The following is a 5,676-nucleotide window of genomic DNA, read 5'->3' as shown; positions in this document are numbered from 1 at the left end:
AAAGCTCGATTACTAGATTCCATTCCAGGATCTCCTCCAAATATAGCTCGGATACTACCATCCCCGACATATTTATTTTCCTCCAAGGACTCGTTGTTAGAGCCGTGAGGAGTACATCCGCCTCCTCTTTTATTTTGTTAGAATCATTTTTATATTTCCTTACTTCCTTTACCACCCATTCACCAAGATACCCTTCTTTGATAAAAGCCTCGATCTCATCTTTTAACTGTCAGCATTCATGGGTGGTATGCCTGGATGATTCATGAAACTTGCAATATTTCTTTTTGTCTTTACTTTACCAAGATGATAGAGCTTCTAGCTTCCTGAAAAGTCCTATATTTTTGCTCACTTCAAAAATGTGTTCAATCGATGCAGCCAAAGGGGTGTACCCTCTAGCTTTGTTATCATAACTTGAGAGAGGGCTCCATTGCCTCCACACAGTTGTGGCATTCACCCGATATGGGGTTCAATTATTTCTTCGATATCTCAGGCTCTGAGATCTATCTCTCTTTCTTGCTCTACCCATTTGTCTTGTTTACGAGGCCGGTTGAACCTCTGCTAAAGATTGTTCTATGGGCTTAAATGATTCTGCCAAGGAGAAGACATCTACCAGAGTAGCCGGATCCTTTCCCTGCAAATGCTTCCAGAAGTCTGAACCAACCATCAATCCTGCTATTAAGTGGCATTTATATCCACTTAGAACGCTTCGTAAAGGCTCAAATTGGTGTTTTGTACTCAAGTTATTTGTGTATTTGATGTATTTTTTCGTAGTGTTTTTCATTTCAGGGCATAGTCGGAAGAAGGGCTGTAAATTACATGGTATATGCTTGGAAGAGTGTTAGGAAGGAGCCTTGGTTGAATGCATGAAATAACCAGCAAGAGAAGGCAATTAAAGAAGAAGAAAGAAGTTTTTCCAGAAGCTTAGCGCGACCGCGCTACAGTTGGGAGCGGCCGCGCCTTATTCAGAGCGACCGCGCCGGATCCCAGGGCGGCCACGCTAGCTCATTTTCCAGAATCCTGATTTAAGTAGAGTAATGATCTGCTGGACTTCTAGATTTATTTCGGCTGCTATATAAAGACCTTTTAAGACATTTTTCAGAATGGAGAGCAAAGAGAAGGCAATAAGAAGACCTAAGAGCACAATTCAATGAAGGAGGAAAAGAACTAATTTTTTCTTATGATTCTTTGCTTAAGTTATAATCTTGGATGCTCGATTTCTTTATTATTGAACCTAATACTCTTGTTAACGTACTTTATTATTTATTCAGTTTATAAAGACTTAGTTTATTATACCATGCTTTCATCGGAACCCACGGTGATGATGAGTTCGGTTATTAACTAATCGTTATCGTGGGGTTCTAATGGATTTACTTATGGATTTCAATAATTAATTTATTTCAATATCTTAGTGTGTGGTGATTGTATGATATCCTAATATTGGTTCTGCTTATTCGTCTATGAGCATCACAAACTTATAAAATAGCGTGTTAATCTCTATTGAAGCGATAATGAATTTAGAGGTTTAGAACTTGCCATGCTAGCATAGATTCATATATTTGTTATGCATGATTCATAGGTAATTTTAACCATATTACTTACCCTATGCAATTAAGATAGATAAATTTCGTATTAAACCTTTATGTTGTCAAATTCTGTAGACATATAGGATCTCAATATAATTGGTGTCTATTCGGCTTCTATCTCTTTTGTGGATGTCTGGTAGTTGGGTATTCGTACAACAAAAGTTGGCGTTTACTAGTTTCGTGTTATCTGATTAGTTGTCATCACCATTTCATGCTAAGGTTAAGAACAATGACTTTGAATGAAGTAGTAATGAAGTTAGAATCCCATGTTTGTCTTATATAAGTAATTCAACCTCAATTCTCTTAGTTAATGTTATTTAGTATAATCTCTTAGTTAATCAAAATCCAATTTATTATTTGTCGTAGCATTGAACGATAGCCATACCATTGTTGTGTAAGTGCATAAATTGAACTTAACCTAAATCAGTCTCTGTGGGAGCGAACTAGAAAGAATTCTATATTACTTACGAACGCGTTTACTTGCATGTAATTGTAGCGCGTGTTTTCATCCTAACAAGTTTTTAGCGCCGCTGCCGGGGACTCGGTGTTAATTTTTAGTTTATGTGCTTGACATCAGTGGTCGTTAAAGTTCACTGACTTGGATATTTTACTTGTTTGCTTGTTATGTTTCAGGTACTCTAGAGAGCGTGTATGCTAACGCGTTCTCGATCTTGCAAGAGAACACTGGATAAAGTGGGGGGAGAAGTCGAAGTAATTGAAGAAGTTCTTTCAGAAGTTAAGAAAGTTGAAGAAGAAGCTCTTGTTGCAATGGGAGAACCAGTAGCGAATCTGAAAGCTTTGATGGATTACTCTCAACCGAAGATCAATGACATTCAGTCTAGCATTGTCAGACTAGCCATCGCGGCTAATACTTTTGAGATCAAGGCTAGCACGATTCAGATGGTACAGAACTCAGTCCAGTTTGGGGGTTCTCCAACGAAAGATCCTAACATGCATATTAGAGATTTCATCGAGATGCGCGACACTTTCAAATTCAACAATGTTTCTGAAGATGTTGTTAAGCTGAGGCTTTTCCCATTCTCTCTGAGGGATAAAGCTAAGTGTTGGTTGCATTCTCTACCACCAGGCTCTATTACTACTTGGGAAGATCTTGCTCAAAAGTTTCTTACTGAATTCTTCCCTATGGCAAAGACAGCTGCAATCAGAAACGCGCTTACTCAATTTGCGCAACAATCGGGAGAGTCTTTATGTGAAGCTTGGGATCGTTATAAGGAGATGCTTAGGAAGTGTCCTTATCATGGGATGCCTGACTGGATGATTATCAACTGCTTTTATAATAGCTTGGGAGTACAGTCTAGACCCATGCTTGATGCAGCATCGGGTGGAGCCTTATGGGCTAAGAGCTACGATGCAGCTTATGAGTTAATTGAACTGATGGATGCTAATGAATACCATATGCCATCTCAGAGACTACCTCAAGGAAAGGTAGCAGGAATTCTAGAGGTGGATGCAGCTACTGTTATAGTTGCTCAGCTTAAGGCTTTAACGATGAAGGTGGATTCTTTGTCTAATTATGGAGTTAATCAGATCACTAGTGTTTGTGAGCTTTGTGCTAGTTCGCATAGGACGGAACAGTGTGCTATTTCTAGTGAATCATCTCAGTCTGTGAGCAACTTTCAGAGGTCACAACAACCTGTTCCAGCCACTTATCATCCCAACAACCGTAATCATCCTAACTTCAGCTGGAGTAACACTCAGAATGCGGTACAACAGCCTTATCAGCAGTATGCAGCAAAGCAATTCAACCCTTCTTGTTTTCAACAACCACAATATGCACCAAGACAACAACTCCAACTTCAATAATCTAATGAAAAATCTGAATTGGAGGAGTTGAGGCTCATGTGCAAGAGCCAAGCGGTTTCTATTAAGACCTTGGAGAATCAAATTGGGTAGATTGCCAATGCCTTGTTGAATCGACAACCTGGTACACTCCCTAGTGACACAGAAGTTCCAGGAAAAAAGGAAGCAAAAGAACAGGTAAAGGCAATTACATTGAGGTCTGGGAAGGTTGCAAGTCCCGAGAAATCTCAAGTTCCAGAATCTGAAGTTGTGGCTGAAGAAGATGTACAGAAGGAAGCAGAAGTGGAACCAAGGAAGAAAACTGTGGAACACACTCCTTCTGAGGGTAATACATGGGAGAAAAAGGTCTATCCTCCACCTCTTTTTCCTAAGAGGCTGCAGAAGTAAAAGTTGGATAAGCAGTTTGCTAAGTTTCTGGAGTTGTTCAAGAAACTTTATATTAACATACCTTTCGCTGAAGCACTTGAACATATGCCTAGCTATGCAAAGTTTATAAAGGTATTCTCTCTCGGAAAGTGAAGCTCGATGACTTAGAGCCCATTGCTCTTACGGAGGAATACGGTGATGTGCTGTAACAGAAGTTGCCTCCGAAGCTTAAAGATCCTGGAAGCTTCACTATTCCTTGCACCATCGGAAACTTATCATTTGAAAAGTGTTTATGTGATTTGGGAGCTAGCATCAATCTGATGCCTTTGTCTGTCTTCAAGAAGTTAGATTTACCTGATCCTAAGCCTACTTATATGTCCTTGCAGTTGGCCGATCGTTCTATTATATATCCACGAGGCATTGTGGAGGATGTCTTGGTCAAGGTGGACAAACTCGTCTTTCCTGCTGACTTTGTAATTCTTGATTTCGAGGAGGATAAAAAAATTCCCATAATCTTGGGATGACCATTCTTGGCTACTGGCCGAACTTTGATTGATGTGCAGAAGGGTGAGCTCACTATGCGAGTACTGGATCAGGATGCGACTTTTAATGTATTCAATGCCATGAAATTCCCTACTGATAATGAGGAGTGCTTAAAAGTGGAATTGGTTAATTCTATGGTTACTTCAGAACTTGAACAAATGCTAAGGTCCGATGCCTTAGAGAAGGCCTTGATGGGAAATTCAGATATTGAAGATGATGAAGGTGATGAGCAGTTGCAGTTTTTGAATGCTTCTCCTTAGAAGCGAAGGATGGATACACCTTTGGAATCTGTTGGAATGTTAGAACTCATAAATTTTGAGGGGCGTCTCAAGCCATCTATTGAGGAAGCTCCTACACTCGAGCTTAAACCTTTTCCTGAACACTTGAGGTATGCATTTTTAGGTGATGCATCTACTTTGCCTGTTATTATTGCATCTGACCTTTCAGGTAGTGATGAGGAAAAGCTCTTAAGAATTTTGAGAGATTTCAAATCGGCAATTGGATGGACTATAGCAGAATCAAGGGAATTAGCCCTTCTTATTACATGCATAAAATTCTGCGAGAGGAAGGAAGTAAGACGACTGTTGAGCAACAGAGAAGGCTAAATCCGATCATGAAAGAGGTCATGAAGAAGGAAATTATTAAGTGGCTTGATGCAGGGATCATCTATCATATTTCTGACAGTTCGTGGGTGAGCCCAGTTCAGTGTGTGCCGAAGAAAGGAGGCATCACAGTGGTTGCTAATGAAAAGAATGAGGTCATTCCTACTCGAATAGTCATGGGATGGAGAGTTTGCATGGATTACAGGAAGCTGAACAAAGCAACAAGGAAAGATCACTTCCCTCTTCCCTTTATTGATCAGATGTTTCACAGGCTAGTTGGGCATGAATACTATTGTCTTGTAGATGGCTATTCGGGTTATAATCAAATTTGCATTGCTTCAGAAGATCAGGAAAAGACTACCTTCACATGTCTGTTTGGTATTTTTGCCTTTAGAAGAGTTTCTTTTGGGTTATGTGGTGCACCTGCTACATTTCAGAGATGCATGATGGCCATTTTCTCTGACATGATTGGTCAAAATGTGTAGGTGTTCATGGATGATTTTTCTGTGTTCGGGGATTCTTTCGACGAGTGCTTGCAAAATCTTGGTGCAGTTCTTTAAATGTGTGTTGAGACCTATCTGGTTCTCAACTGGGAGAAATGTCATTTTTATGGTGCAATAGGGAATCATTCTTGGGCACAAGGTCTCTAGTAAAATCCTTGAGGTGGACAAAGCCAAGGTGGGGGTCATTGAAAACCTTCCGCCACCAATTTCTGTTAAGGGGATCTGCAGTTTCCTTGGGCATGCGAGTTTCTATCGGCG

The 5,676-nt window shown here is 40.1% G+C and overlaps 1 non-coding gene across 1 annotated transcript; it reads right to left on the bottom strand.

Moving 5' to 3' along the window:
• Positions 1 to 2,741: 2,741 nt before the first annotated feature.
• LOC141669104 (small nucleolar RNA R71) lies at positions 2,742 to 2,848 on the bottom strand. Its single transcript, XR_012553399.1, has one exon. It is a non-coding gene; the product is annotated as a small nucleolar RNA R71 (small nucleolar RNA).
• Positions 2,849 to 5,676: the final 2,828 nt, after the last annotated feature.

The sequence above is a fragment of the Apium graveolens genome, chromosome 6, assembly GCF_009905375.1.
Source record: "Apium graveolens cultivar Ventura chromosome 6, ASM990537v1, whole genome shotgun sequence".
Lineage (NCBI taxonomy): Eukaryota > Viridiplantae > Streptophyta > Magnoliopsida > Apiales > Apiaceae > Apium > Apium graveolens.
The sequence above is the reverse complement of the archived record's forward strand: the minus strand, read 5'-3'. Positions and strand labels throughout refer to the sequence as shown.